General features: G+C 44.4%; 1 long non-coding RNA gene across 1 annotated transcript; it reads left to right on the top strand.

Moving 5' to 3' along the window:
• Window positions 1-545: 545 nt before the first annotated feature.
• LOC129512871 (uncharacterized) lies at window positions 546-5,455 on the top strand. Its single transcript, XR_008665101.1, has 3 exons — window positions 546-888; window positions 1,435-2,662; window positions 4,648-5,455. It is a non-coding gene; the product is annotated as an uncharacterized LOC129512871 (long non-coding RNA).
• Window positions 5,456-16,119: the final 10,664 nt, after the last annotated feature.

Raw genomic sequence — 16,119 nt, 5'->3', positions numbered from 1 at the left:
GGTATGAGGCTTACCGCTGGACTAGAAGGTGGGATGTGACAGGGTGGAGTTCAGTCAGCTTTTGGAACATCGAGACCCTGCCTCCTTCCTGGGACACTAGGTCAGTTCCACTGAGTATTTGATTACCCGGCTCTGTAACGGGGGCCCAGGGGATAGGAGTGGTGGACGCACCATCCCCGAACTCAGACACTCACAGGCTTCTTGGGAATGAGACAGGCAAACGTGAAATAACCAGAGAACCACACAAGGCAGTCTATAATTAAGGACCAAATTGTGCAGGCTGAGATTCCTGCCAGTGAAGTGAAGAATCAAGGGTGAGTAGCGTGGGCAGGAACCACGAGAGAAGCTAAGCAGTGGAGTCGTGGGTTGGGGGATATGAAGAAGCTAGAAGGAAGAGGGAGGGTAGAGTGGTAGGGAACAGTGCAAGCTCCTGCAGAGGAGGGGACGGGTGTGATGGCGGGCGGTTACGCAGGATGAAGGGTTTTGGATCACATCAACAATGGGTTGAATCCCAGCTGTTTATAGGCAGCAGGACCTGTGTAACCGCTCCTGGACTCGGTTTTCCTCGTCTGTGAAAGGGACAATAACACCTATGCTGTAGCTATACAGATGTGGCTGTAAAATGCCTGGCATGTGGAACATCTCTTATGATTAAAGGGTAGTAAGGGTCAAGGCTTCGGGAAAAGATGGACCTGGGAGATACAGTGGACTAGAAAGGTGGGGTGGGAAGAGGAAGGCATGATCTGCTTGTGACGTGCAGGAGGAGCTGGCAGGCGGCTCCCACCGGGCAAGGAGATCAGGACTGGAAGATGAGAAAGGAGAATAGCATCGGATCCTCCTAGAGATTTGGAGGCCAGGCCGGAGCAGCAGCTGAATGAAGGAAGACAGGTTAGTGATGCCACTGCCGCAGAGACTCTCCCGACCAGGGGACTGGTTGGACGGGAATGAGTCACTGCTGATGCCTTATATTCAGCCTGGAGCGGGGGGAGGGGGGTCGGGATGGGTAGGGAAGCCTTTGGCTGACTTAAGGAAACTGGGGCTGAGCTGAGGAAACTGGATAGAGGACATATCTGAGAAGATAAGAAGACATTGGAGCTTGGAGCACCTGGGTGGCTCAGTGGTTGAATGTCCGCCTTCGGCCCAGAGCATGATCCCGGGGTCCTGGGACTGAGTCCCACATCAGGCTGCCTGCATGGCGCCTGCTTCTCCCTCTGCCTCTCTGTCTCTGCCTCTCTCTCTGTGTGTGTCTCTCATGAAAAAATAAACAAAATCTTAAAAAAAGATGTCGGAACTGGAGGCAGGGCTGTGGGAAGGCCCCAGAGAGGTGTCAGAGACCCCCGCCATCGAGGCAGCCAAGAAGGGTAAATAGCTGGAGGAGATTGGCACAGGGTTATGCTGAAGAAAGACAATCGTGAACAAATACTCTCCTTCCAGGTTCACCTCGCTATCCCTGAAATAGGAAGCAAGACTCTTGCTCTACACAGGCTGCCCTGGCTCAAGAAGGCTGGGGCCCATCACCCTTTCATGGACAGTGGTGCCTTGTCCTGACATGGCCCAGGCCTGGCTGTTGGACTAGGCTGCAGTCTCTCTTGAGGGCACGTATCCCACAGGGATGGTGCAGGCCCCAGCAGGTGCAGGACAGCCCAGCTGCCATCAAGCAAACCAGAATCTCACAGTAGCACACGAGAAGGCCCCAGAGGACCCGCCAACCTTAGTGTTCACAAAGCGCTGACCCTGGCAAAGTGCCTGTGCATCTGATGAGGGCAAGTGGGCCGCAGGTCTCGCTGGTCCGGGGCCCCGGAGTTGAACAATGGAGAAGATTCATCTCATTGTCCCACGTTCCTGATGTTACACTGAAAGCCCTGAGAACCTCAAATGGATGACATCAAGAAAGGATCATGTTCCAGTATTTCTGCGTTTGATTTTTAAAGTCAGCTCATAACCCTGTTAGGGGTTTTGAACTAAGGTAGCACTGCCCATGTGACTCATCAGCCCCCCCCCCCCCACACACACACAAAGGCAGTCACTGGCAGGAAAATGAGACTGCTCACCGCCCACGATCACAACGAGACAACCAAAAATGAATTTACAGGAGAACCTGGAGTTCCCATAAGTATAAAATATGTGAAGCTACCCAGGACAAGTCTCAGGGAGAAAGACACCATCTAGATTCTGGGTTAGCTCTTCACTGATGGCACGCCATCCTCTGCTTAAATGTTGTGAAATGTTTATTTGGTGAAGAAACTGGTAATTTCTTGGGGTGAGCGAGTATGAAGGTCACAGCATTGCCCATGAATAATCTTGCCAATAATGTTTAACCTGAATCTAATTAAGACTTACTTTCCAGTTCACAGTGAATACAGAGTATGAAGGAAAAACTTAAGAGTGCCAGACAGAAATAACCTGACAAACTGAAATTGTGGGAAGGGCAGGTAGTTACTGGCATTGCTGTCATGGCACCCATTCCCTATCCATTTGTTCTTTGCCCACATCCATATAAAGCAGCTGAAAAACCTGATACTTGATTTCCCAGTCACATCCTCAGCCCCCAACCCCCTGCATCTAGAAGCAATCAGAAGATCCAGTTGTGGTCAATGAGAAGCAAAGGGAAATCCACTGGCGGCTTCTAAGGAAGACTTTCCTCCTTGATGAAAAGAGAAAGGTACATGGGGAGAGCCCCATTTTTTCCATCCCCTATTCTTCCTGCCTGAGATGCTGCCTTGTGAGAATGTGATGTTTGGAGCCATGGCAGTCATCTTACACCTAATGAGGGAAACATGGCGGGCCCAGGGAGTGTATTGGTTATCTATTGCTGTGTCACAGACTACCTCACAACTTAATAGCTTAAAATAACATTTATGGGGATGCTTGGGTGGCTCAGTTGGTTAAGCATCTGGCTCAGGTTGTGGTCCTGGGATCCTGGGATTGAGTCCCACGTCCATCCAACCCCGATGCCCTTTCCCCTCACTCATGCATTTCACTCTCTAAATAAATAAATAAAATCTTAAAATATATATTTATGATCTCACACAGTTTCTGAGCATTAGAAAGCCAGAAATGGCTTATCTGAGTGGCTCAACACTCTCATGGTTGTTGGTGGGCATCAGTTCTTAGCTGGCTATTAATAGAAAGCTCTGATGCCTCATCACATGGACCTCTCCAAGGGGTTGCTCCCAGGATGACAGTTTGCTTTCCCCAGAGTGAGAGATGCCAGAAAGTGAGAGAGCAGAAGAGAGATAAAGAGAGAGAGAGAAAAATAAAACCAGAAATACTGTGAACCCAAGATGGAAATTGTAACCGTTTTATAACCTCATCCCGAAAGCGATACCATCCCCTCTGCCATATTCTATTGGCCACACAGGCTGGCCCTGGTAAAATGTAGGAAGGGTGTGAATACCAAAAGTAGAAAAAGTTAAGGGCTGATTTGGCGGCTAGCCTCCACCCTGAATGAGCAAAAGAATACTCCATCGACTATAGGTATATTCTCTGTGTGGTGCAAGTGTTTACACCTTTTCTAAAAAAGTCAGCAATTTTTTAAAATAAGGCTTAGGGAGAGAGGAGAAAATGTGACACAACAGAGGTGGCAACAGAGCTTGCTGGCATCCTGTCGTGTTGTCCTTTATATGACCTTGAGATAACTAATGCAACCTAAATCATATCTTCTCATGAAGTAGCTCCCACATACAGTAAAGTACCAAAAATAGAACAGCAAACAGCAAACATCCAAGTACCTACCAGACATATTCAACAACCTTAACATTTCACCACATCTTGGTCAAATATTTGTTTGGCTTTAAAGAAGCGAAACACCACGGATGGAGATGAGACTTCCCTGGAACCCTTTTCTAGTCTTACCCCCCACTTTCCTTCCCACAGGAAACCAGGTCCCAGATTGGATAAAATCTGTCTCTTTCATGTTTTTACACTTTTATTACATGAATATGATTTATACGCAATGTATAGTATTGTTTTATATATATTTCTAAATTTCACATAAGGGCACACATTGATTTATTATGCAATTTGCATTTTCATTCAATGTTGTGATATACACGGCTCTCCTCTTTTCCATTTCTCTGCTTTTGGGTAACTCGTTACGGGACCATGGGACAACATATTTATCATTCTCCTACTGACAGACATTCTGGTTGTTTCCACCATTTCACTATAACCAATAATGCTGCAGTGAGCAACCCTGATTTACATCTCCCTTTGCAGGGTATGGGGATTTTCAGGTCACGATATGGGTGTTATCAACGGCACCCACAAAATCTGAATATATGGAAGGGAACTGAGTGATGATGGGAGAGGCTAATAGCATTGAAAGAAGATTTCTGTTACGGTGGTCCCCCCATCTCCTGAAAAGGACTCTAGGACTCCCAGTGGATCCCCGAAAACATGGATAGTACTGAGCCCTATTATACTCTGTTTTTTCCTATACATACATACCTATAATAAAGTCTAATTTATAAATTCGGTACAGTACTACGTAAGAGGTTAACAACAATAATGAATAACAACACAATTATAACAAAATTCTGCAATAAAAATTGTGTGAATGTGGTTTCTCTCCCTCTCTCCATCTCTCTCTCTCTCTCAAAATATCTTACTGTACTATGTTCACCCTCCTTCTTGTGCCGACGCAAGATGAGAAGATGCCCATGTGACAAGATGACACGAAGTGAATGACGCAGGCGTGGGACACAGAATCGGCTACCACTGACTTTCTGGCACTACGTCAGAAGGAGGATCGTCTGCATCAGAACCACGGTTGACTACTGGTAACTGAAACCACGGAAAGTGAACCACTGGTTAAGGGGGGGGGACTACCACACTTAACATTTCCAGAGACCAGGGTGGATGCCGGCCAGGGCTGTGAACTAGAGGGGTGGTCTCTAGCTATCTAGTACCGGATCCTGGGTGATTAGGGCAGGGAATAGCACCTCCTGCGTGTAGGAGCCCAATTAGGGGAGGTAGTTCAGAGTCTGGTAGTTCAGCTCAGATTGCATGTTTGCATAAGAAAGGTGTGCTCCCAACCCTTTGCACTTTCTCAGAATTGGCCAGCCCTAGGGTGAAGGGTGAGATGGGAGGGCAGTCTCTCCCCAGTCAGGGAAGCCACACAGGCCAGAGCATCAATATACAAAATAAGAGGGCCCCTGAGTGGCTCGCTGGTTGAGCTTCTGCCTTTGACTCAGGTCATGATCCCAAGGTCCTGGGATTGAGCATCACATTGGGCTCCCTGCTTGGTGGTAACCTGTTTCTCCCTCTACATGTTTATTCTCTCTCTCTCTCTTTCTCCCTCTCTGTGTCAAATAAATAAATAGAATCTTTTTAAAAAAGAATATACAGAATAAGAAAATGTAGTTAATGCAGAGGTCACTTCTTCAATTTGACTGTTGCTGTCAACAGTGGTCAGTGGCAAGTGGTCATGCCATTGACAGTGGTCATGCCAAGTTACGATCCACTGAGCATTTATAAGAAATCTAATTACTTTGCTTCTCTTGTAATTGCCAGAATAAAAATTGTTGACAATCTGAGTGATGTAAAAGGTTATCTCATTGTTCAATTGATATTTTTCTGGTTATTTGTGAGGCTGTGCATCATTTCATCCATCCGTTGGCCAATCCAGTTTCCTCTTCTCTGAAATCCTGTTCTTAGCCTCTTCCCTTTGGGGTGGGGACAGTGTTTGTCTTTTGTCGAGAACATGTGCATATTGGTACTAACACGAGCTAGTGTTAAATGCGTTGCAAATATCACTTCCCTATTTGTGGCTTGTCTTTTACGTTTTTAATGATGTCTCCATGGTATAGAAGTTTAAAATGTGTCGTTCTTTTTCCTTTACAATTTGCGCTTTTGTGGCTTGAAGTCATAAAAAAAAAGCTCTCCCATGTAAAATAGAGTCTTGATTTCTTTAAATGATTTAACCATCAAGCCTAAGCTATTGGTTCCGTCTCCATTGAAAAACTAGAGTCTGGGGGGCAGTTTGGTACCATCCATTTTAAAATAAAATGCATGTAGAAATTTATCCCACAGACGTACTCACAGGAGTCCCCAGAGATATATGTATGGGGTTGTTCATACAAGCAACAATTGTAATAGCAAAAATCTAGAAGCGACCTAAATATCTATCAGTGGAAAACTCATTAAATGAATTATGGCATGGTCATATAACGTAATTTTCCTCAGCTACAGCAAAGAATAAGGGAGATCCGGATGTGTTCATAGGGAAAGTTCTCCAAGATATATTGGTAAAGGGACGCCTGGGTGGCACAGTGGTTGACAACCACCTTCGGCTCAGGACCTGGGATCAAGTCCCACAGCAGGCTCTGTGCAGGGAGCCTGCTTCTCTCTCTGCCTGTGTCTCTGCCTCTCTCTGTGTGTCTCTCATGAATAAATAAATGAAATGTATTTTTCTAAGATATATTGATAAGTAGGAAAAATGAAAATTAAAAAAAAAAAAACCCAAGATCCAAACAATATGCTCTCATTTACGTTGAAAAGGAGGAGGAGAAGAAAAAAAAAGATCCTCTATGTGTGTGCTTATAAAACTCCAGAAATAAAACTATTGAGGGTGGTAACTTGTAAGGACGGGACCAGGGTTTGAGGGTAGGAAGGAAACCCCATGTTCACTGCCCATCTTTTGTGCTGTTTTCCCTTTTATTTCCATGACTGTAAACAAAGAATAATGGCTGTGGATGGTCCCATTTTTGCTATAAGTCGCTATTTGTTTTGGCATTTGAAATATTTCAAGGTGAAGAGGGCCTTCGTTCCAATAGCTGAGAAGCAATTGAATTATTAGAAGTGGGACAGGAGACTGGGCGTCAGTGGGACAGTTTCATTACATATGTTCCGGAGCTGGGTCAGAAGGGCAGCGCTCCCAGCAGCTCCAGCCCGGTGATGAGATTCCCATTGTCCAGGGGACCGGGTGCGGGTGGGGGGTGGGGGGGCGGCGGAGAGGGTTCTGCAGAACAAGGGAGAGGGGAACTGAGAGAAGTGGGGGGTGGGAACCTGCCTGTGGAATGGGAGAGTGTGTGTGGGGGAAGCAGGCAGAGGAAAGACAGCTGAAGGTGGGGGCAGGTCTGAGCCAAGTGGACCTGCCAGGGTCCCTATGGTACCAAGGCCAGCTGTCTGAGTCCCCTGATCTGGGTCCCCACCTCCCGCCCAGGCTCTGAGTCTCCTTGTGCTGTCTGGCTGCAGGGTAAGAAAAGGCTCTGCATCCTCTTCCCCAGTGGGGGAGGAGAGCCCCCATCTCAAGGCTTCTGGGAGGCAGTTCTCTGGGGAGGAGGAAAAGCCAGGCTCCCAGGAGGGAAACACTCATCCTATAAGTGAGAATTAAAGGCACTTGAGTTCACCTGTGTTGAGATTTCAGCAGGGAAGGAATTGGGTCAGTGGTTACAGAACCAAGATCCCAAGTGCTGCCAGGGTTAAACCCGGCAGGTGCTCTCAGGACAGTATCGTGGCAGCTGGCCTGGCTGGGCTGCGGGGACCGAAATCACAGCCACGTTCATTTGCGCCACTGGCAAGTTACTTAACACCTTGGTGACTTAGTTTTCTTATCTATAAAATGGGAACATAATATTTACCCCACCGGGGGTTCACCTGGCAAATGGTAAATGCATAGGAAGTGCTTACATGGTTAATATGGTCTTTATTGACCTCCTTTGTAAATCCCACCGCAGCCCAGGCCCTGGGAGGCGAGATCCGTGTCTGCCCTGCGTGCACAGTAACCCACTCTCAAGCCTGCAGAATAAGCTGCCACCCAGCTTATACCTTTACACAGGCCAGCACAGTGGGTGAGTCCCTCATCGCCCTTCCTTCCACTACCCATGTGGGAGCCCTGACTGTACTCAGAGGCTCCTTGGAAGAGAGCAAACACTTCTATGCTTATTTATTTCCCTGGCGGCTCCAGCGGCTTGCCTGTCAGCCCCTTAGGGGAAAACACTTTGGTACAGAGGAGGAGCTCAATTTATGGTTGTCAAATAAATACTTGTTGAATGAGTAAATGGTCAAAGCATGCTCCTGTCAGAGCAACACTGGAAATTATATAAATGCTCAACAACGGGGAGTTGTTATTAAGTGGGGTCCAGTCACCCCACAAAACCAGTCATCGAAAAGGATAATTATGGCAATTATATAAAAAGACAGAGATAAGCTTGTGACACAGTCTTAGAAAAACAAAAGAAATCAATATGGTCTGGACATGATGTTGATCAAGCTCGATGATATTTTAAGTGAAAAAGCAATGTTCAGAAAAGGGAGTCTAATAACCTACCATCTATGTTAAAAGGGGGCAGGGAATATAAGGTTTCACTCGCAGCAGCTATAAGCATAGAATACCTCTGAATGACACACAAGAGACTGAAATCACTGGGGGCCCGTAGGAAGGAGACAGAGAGGTGAGCAGTGGCGGATAGGTCACTGACAGTTCTTTTGTACCTTTTGAATGTTGCACCATGTGAGAATGTTTCCAATTCAAAACTCAAATAATTTAAAACACTTGCTATGAAAAGAAAAAGAAAAAGTTTAGGGGGTGCTTGGCTGGCTCAGTCAGCAGAGCATGTGACTCTTGATCTCGGGGTCATGAGTTCAAGCCCCACTTTGGGCATAGAGATTACTGCCCCCCCCCCCAAAAAAAAAGAGAAAGAGAGAAAAGCAAAATAAAACACTTGCTGCTACATAGCAAAGTAAAATAGATCAATGGTTTGGGTTTTTTTCCTACTTTTTTCCTCAATTCTGAGGCATGGGTTTTTCCCCTACATTTTAAAGTTTCTGGTATCAGAATGTATCTTACAATCAATGGGCATTCTTAATAGGTTCTTGTGGCAGTTTCTTCTTCTCCCTAAAAAGCTTTTAGTAAATTGATGCTGAGTCTTAAAATTGATGGTTTTAGAATCAAGGAAAAACAGTACACAAAAATGTGGCACATGGAAAGGGATTGTAACAATGAAAACCATTGTGTGGTGGGATTGTGGGGATTTTTTTTTTTAAAGATTTTATTTACTTATTCATGAGAGACACAGAGGGAGAGAGAGGCAGAGACACAGGCAGAGGGAGAAGCAGGCTCCATGCAGGGAGCCCAATGTGAGACTCGATCCCGGGTCTCCAGGATCATGCCCTGGGCTGATGGCAGGGCTAAACTGCTGAGCCACCCAGGCTGCCCTGTGGGGATCTTTCTACTTTAAAATGGTCCTTACTAGTATTTTTACATCACCTTTTCAATAGTTTTTTAAAAACATATTTTAAACTGTTTTTAGGATAATTGGTGCTTTTAAAGGGAGGCATTCCCCAGCACCACGGTCTAGCTAACCTACCTGCAAAGCAGAAAATCCAGGGAAGTCACCACTTCCTCAGCTTAGTTTAAATAATTATCAGAGCAAAGCCCTGAGCCCTCTATTTAGGTGCAGTTATAAGGAAAGATTCATTTTCCTTGGATTTTTCTTGAGATACCCACCTTCCAGGAACAGTTCATCAAAAATTGAGACAACACTTTCTTGTTTATTTCACCAATCGCTTCAGATCTCAAGTTTTGGTCCAAGCCACTGCATAGTTCACCAACAATTGTTGAGTGGAAAACACTGATGAAACCCAGTGCCTGGGGGCACCAGGGTGGCTCAGTTGCTTAAATGTCTGACTCTTGGTTTGGGTTATGATCTCAGGGTCATGAGATTGAGCCCCAGGTCAGGCTCCACACTCAGCTGGGAGATTCTCAGCTTCTTCCTGGCTAATCAAACCCTAATTCTATTTACCCTCTTCAGGGCAACCATGTCCCTTCAGGGCAAGCAAATCCAAGAATGAGGACAATTAAGAAAGAACAGATGAATATAATTCCAGCCAAGGAGACAGAAGAAATTTGCTGAGGAATTCTGAGAAAACTCTTCATTTTTTAAAGAGAGACTAAAAAATTCTGCATACAGGATGACACAATATTATGATAGAAGATCCTAAGGGGTGCCTGGCTGGCTTAGTTGGTAGAGCATGAAACTCTTGATCTCAGGATTGTGAGTTCAAGCCCATTCTAGATGTAGAGATTACTTAAAAATAAAATCTTAAAATAAGAAGAAGATAGGGTGCCTGAGTGGCTCAATTGGTTAAGCGTCTGCCTTTGGCTCAGGTCATAATTCCAGCGTTCTGGAATTGAACGCCGGGTCAGACTCTGCTCAGCTGGGAGTCCGCTTTTTCCTCTGCCCCTCCCCGTGCTTGTGCTCTCTCTCTCTCTCAAATAAGTAAATAAAATCTTAAAAAAAAAAAAAAAAGAAAAGAAAAAGAAACACCAGAGGACAGAGTTCTGGTAAACACATGGCTGGAAAGTGAGGAGCAAAATCCTGGAAAGGGGAAGGAGCCACAAAATAATCACCCTGAGCTCTGTGTGTAGACTGCATGCATCTCTGAAGACCACTTATATAGGACAGATAAGGCTGCTTGCATCCACCAGTGAGGAGACAGTGTCTGCAGTTTGGGGGTTCAGCCAAGCCAACTGCCTGCTGAAACAAACACAGAAAGCAACACTCTTGAGAAGAACAACAGGAATCCAGAGTCTCTACAGCATATGGCTTGCAATGTTCAGGATACTCAACATTTAGAATAACAGGAAAATGTGGCCCAGCTGACAAAGGATGCTCAATCAGTGGAGACCAAACTCAAGGTGACCAAGATGGAAGAATTAACAGACATAGATTTTAAAGGAGCCATTATGACTACATTCAAGAACATAAAGGAAAATATGGAAAAGAAAAGGAATGAAAACATAGGGAATCTCAGAAAAGAATCAGAAACTACAGAAAGACCATAGTGGAAATCCCAGAACTGAAAAATACTCAGAAGAAAAAGACGAAAAGAAGAAATAGCCCTTTTTTTTTTTTTTACAACCTTTGGTCAGCATCAAGATGTAATGCTTCTTTGGCCTCCACCATCTTCTGGTCATGAGGATAGCTAGCCCAAGGATGGGGCCCATGCACCATACATGGCAGAGCAAGAAGATAGACAGGACCTGGGTCCTTAATGATATCAGCCGGCTACTGGATTAGCCAGCCTAGGAACTTCCCTGCAGCCAGTCTTCTTGTATTGGAAGAAAAATAGAAAGTCTTTACTTAAGCAATTTCTATTTGGGTTTTATGTTACTCACTTGAGAAAGAAGGCATCATAAGTTACAACACTACAATAAAAAACTTGGCTTAATTTCAATTGACCCAAGGTTTACCCAATGTATGTGACATCTTTTTTTTAACTAGTATCTAAGGAAATGTCAAGCACACTTAGGAAAGTCCTGTGTAGACTCTAGTTTCTACCTTCGAAAGCTGTGCCATTCAATTATTTCACCTGTAGGATATTAAAGGCCACAGACTGTTTTGAACATATGACAACATGGAATGCATAACGACTGTCCAAACTGATAATTTTGAAGTCTGCCTGGAATCTACTATTAGAAAATGTCATGCTTGCAAATTGCTGTACATCCTTGTTACTCAAAGTGTGTGCATGAACCAGAAGCAGTGTCTTATACCCTGGACCCACTGAATCTAAATATGCATTTAATCAAGACTCCCAGATGATTCATACACACATTGGAGTCTAAGAAGAACTACTATACTGTATGCTGCAGTAGAGATGTTAGCTGTATTATTAATGAAAACAAAGCATAACAATTCATTTCTTTTTTAAAAAGATTTATTTATTTATTTGAGACAGAGAGCATGCAAGCAGAGGAGGAGCAGAGGGAGAGGGAGCAGACTCCCAGCTGAGCACAGAGCCCATTTTGGGGCCTGATCCCAACCCTGAGATCATGACCTGAAGTGAAATCAAGACTCAGACCCTTAACCGACTGAGCCATCTGGTGCCCCTTAGTTAATTTCTTAATCTGTTTTCAGAGACCTTCAGATAATCATCTCATTTGGCTTTCACAGCAATACTGAGTTAGAGGTTTTATTAACCCCGTTTGCAGAAAAGAAATTGAGGTTCAGAGTAATAAAGTGACATTTATTATATTAAGTTTCTCTAGTCCTATAGTAGGTTAAAAGGTGGCCAATTCATTGTTCAGATGCTATCATGGTCTTTGATGATGCAGACATTTGATGTCTAACCAAACTGGGAAGTCAGTCCCTGACACCCCTTTGAACATCCTCTCTAGTCTCTGCTGGGACTGTGCTCCTCTCTCAATGCCCAGGGCTGTCCTGTCCCTCAGGAGGAAAATATGACAATCCAGGTCACACAGCTAGCCCCTCCTGTCTGCTTAGTCAGGGCTCAGAGAGGTCTCAAGCCCCTGAGGGGTTCTGAGCCCAAGGATGAATAGTCAGTTTAACAGATTCCAAGTCTAGAAAGCCAGACGGGTCCTTACGCCAGCCTAACAAGGACTTTTAAGCTCCACTCCAGTTGGAGTGGTCCATTCTAATCAATCAGAGGATCAAGGCGAGGTTAGTATTTGGCTGTGATTGAAAATAATTCAGGATTAGTAAGAAGAGAACATTACATTTCTTTCTCAAGAAACCTTATTATTTAAACCTAAGAGATTTAAAAAAAAAACAATTCAGGATGTTGGATTATTTACTTGGCTGTTAAATGGTTACTCTGTTTAGCTGTTTGATAAAGGGTTGCAATTTTCTTTTTTTTTTATAAGATTTTATTTATTTATTTGAAAGAGAGAGCATGAGCAGGGGGAGTGGCAGAGGGAGAGGAAGAAGCAGGCTCCCTGCTCACAAGGGGCTCAGTCCCAGAACCTGGGTCATGACCTGAGTCAAAGGCAGATGCCTAACTGACTGAGCCACCCAGGCACCCCATGATTTTGTATTTTAGAGGAAATATTTTGCCTTCTAGCTCACTTAATATCTACAGCTTAAGCCCCATATTCAGGTCATATGTGCTCAGAACCAGAACAGCATAACCTGACTATGAGGAACTTACGATGAAAAAACAGTCCTGAGAGTTCAGCTTCCATGGTGAGAATAGCCACAGCCCATACTAAGTTCTTTCTGTGTCAGGCGATCCAGTCTTGTATGTATGATGTTAAACAAAATTCTCTGGTGCAATGACAGAACCATTTTGGTTCTACCAGTCTGCAAAAGCAAGTTGGCTATTTATCAAAAATTATAGGGGCACTTGGCTGGCTCTGTCAGTGCAGCATGTGACTATCTCTGGGTTGTGGGTTAGAGTCCCACATTGGGTGTAGAGATTATTTTAAAATATAATATTTTTTAAAAGAAATCATAGCATTTGTGGGCATCTGGGTGGCTCAGTGGTTGAGCATCTGCCTCGGCTCAAGTCGTGATCCCAGGTTCCCGGGATCAAGTCCCACATCGGGCTCCCCGCTGGGAGCCTGCTTCTCCCTCTGCCTATGTCTCTGCCTCTTTCTGTATCTCTCATGAATAAATAAAATCTTTAAAAAAAATAATAGCAGTGTGTCTTGGTTGAGGTTCATTGCTTCCAATATTGCTTTGAATGAGTTATTCCATTTCTGGAAACTTATCCTAATAATCTAAGTCATAGGAAAACCTCTGGCCAGAAGAGCTTACCACAGCACTATTTTAAATGTTCAAGCATAGGTTAAATGACCTACTGTATATCACCCTAATGGCATGTCAAGTAGCCCTACATTTAAAGCATATTCATCATTAAATTGGATTGTCCCACTACTGCCTTTCCATTCAACAGGTCAAAATGGTTGAAGCAAAATGAAAATTGTGTAAGTTGTAAGGCAAAGATTATTTGTAAGGTTGTAGCTATAAAATTTGGTCTAAAATATATTAGGAAGACCCTTCCCAGATTACTATCACTGGCTCTCTCCATTGCAACCAAAGGCCAGCCATCCTGACTGCTTGGTCCTCCCAGCTCCTCACAACCCCCTCAGGACACACTGCATGTCTATTCCACTGGGATCCTTAATATTTGAGACCAGGTTTTCAGACTCCTTTTATTTTGCACAGCCCACAGCTCAACCACTGCACTCAGTCACCAAGTCCTATTGATTCTACTTCTTAGCTTCCCTCAGCTCTGTGCCTTTCTCTCAAGTCCTTCATCTAAGGCTTGCATTGAGGGCCTCCTTATCTCTCCCATGGACTCATATATTAGTTAGCTTGCTCTTGGCTGCAAGAAACAGAAAACTCAATAAGTTTATTTAAGCAGAGCGGCTTCAATAATGAGGAAAGTCTATTCTTTAACTTGGGGGGGGGGGACCATGTCCAGAAATCCATCCAGAAGACTCTCCGTCAGGGTCCACTGGCCAGCACTCGCTCACACACCCATGCCTTTGCTGCAGGGGAGGCTGAGAAGGCCACCATTTGGCATTTTCAATCTCCATAGTGGGATGCAGGCTCTGCCAGAGGGAAGGAGGGAAGGCCAAAGGGGCTGTTTCTACCTTCAACATAGAGTAGGGATACAATAGTGTCCACGTCCAAGTCCCTGTCTGGGTCTTCCCACCCCTCTAATCCATTTCCAACACTGCCATTATTCATTCATTCATTCATTCATTCATTCATTCATTTAGTGATTCATCCATTGATGAATCAGGTTAATTTTCAATGGCCATGGCAGCAGTAGGGAGATAAAGAATAGAGAGATCCATACCAGCTTTCATCTGCTTCCGCCTACTACAAACATATTATCAATTCCGTTCATATTTTATTGGCTAAAGCAAGTCACACAGCCACACCTAACTTTAAAAGGTCATAAAAGTGAGATCATCCCTTGTACAGGGTAAGCAGCACTCACAGTTATCACATTCAACAAATACTTATTGAGCATTGACTAAATGCTAGGCAAGGAGCTGGAGGTGTATTGGTAAGAAAAACAAAGTATCTGTTCTGATAGCATTTACAGTCTAGAAAGGAAGAAAGTCCTTCCTTTATGCCCTCATGCTAACATCAACTGTACCACCTCTTACATTTTCATTGTATTAAAAGCAAACAAAAAGTTGGTTAAGCAGCCAACTCTTGGTTTCAGCTCAAGTCCTGCAATCGAGCCCTGCCTCAGGCTCCATGCTTAGTGAGGAGTCTGGTTGTCTCCCTCTTTTTCTGCTCCTTCCCTGCTCATACTCTCTCTCTCTGGAATAAACAAACAAAATCTTAAAAAAAAAAAAAAAGACTCTGCTTGAATAGGCTGTAAAACTTTAAAGATACCTTTTCTATCCCTGTAAACCTAATACCTAGAATGGGGCCTAGCACTAGTAGAAATTTAACAAATGTTTGTTGAATGATATATGAGATAGGATGGCCTCAGCTATAAGGAACAGGAAGTCCAGCTGACAGCTGCCTAAACAAACAGGGCTTGTATTGTCACCCCGTGACGAGTCTAACAACCAGCAGATGCTGTGGTTGGTCTCTCTGGACCCAAGTTCTTTCCAGCCTTACACTATGATATGCTTGGCTTATTGGCCTTTTCTCCTTGTAGTTGTGCTTCATGGTCACAAGACTACTGCCATTGCTCCACATGATGTATTCATATTTACAGTGAGCAAAAATCAAAAGGACAGTGGCAGGGGGATCTTCTCTGGTGGCTGTCCTTTATCACAGGGAACAAAACCTTTCCTAGAAGCCACCAGTAGCTTATGTCTCACAGCAAAACATGGATCATGTGGCCACCCCAAGCTGCAAGGGAGGCTGAGAAAGAGAGTATCTGCATTTCCAGTCTCTTTGGTTGGACATGGCAAACATGGGATTGGGAATGGTTTGGGTGGGGCCAACCAAAAGTGTTCTCCACAAATGCAAGTATGTGCTCAATAAATATTATTGGTGGAGTTCAGATTTTTATGATCTGGTTCTTTATAGATTTCCAATAACATAGAAAGAAACTTCCTCTTCGCTGTGCCAAACCAACTTGAGCGCATCTTCTGTTCATGATGGCTCCCTATGCCAAGCGAGTTATATGAATCTTCTAATTCAGGCTTTGCCACCTTATGACAAAGTTACTCTCAATCTCGGTTTTACATGTGAAGAAATTGAATCCCACAGTAGTTAAGCAACCTGTCCAACCTGCTCACTTACCAGCTAATAAATGATGAAACAGGGCTTGAACTCAGGTGTCTGAGTCAGAGCCCATATTCTGATCCTAGAACTTTAGGTCTAGAGGGGAATGGAGAGCTGACTAGAACCAAGCCCTTTATTTTCATGATGCAAAGGCCCAGAGATGGGCCGT

The sequence above is a fragment of the Nyctereutes procyonoides genome, unplaced genomic scaffold (assembly GCF_905146905.1).
Source record: "Nyctereutes procyonoides isolate TBG_1078 unplaced genomic scaffold, NYPRO_anot_genome, whole genome shotgun sequence".
Taxonomy (NCBI): Eukaryota; Metazoa; Chordata; class Mammalia; order Carnivora; family Canidae; genus Nyctereutes; species Nyctereutes procyonoides.
The sequence above is the reverse complement of the archived record's forward strand: the minus strand, read 5'-3'. Positions and strand labels throughout refer to the sequence as shown.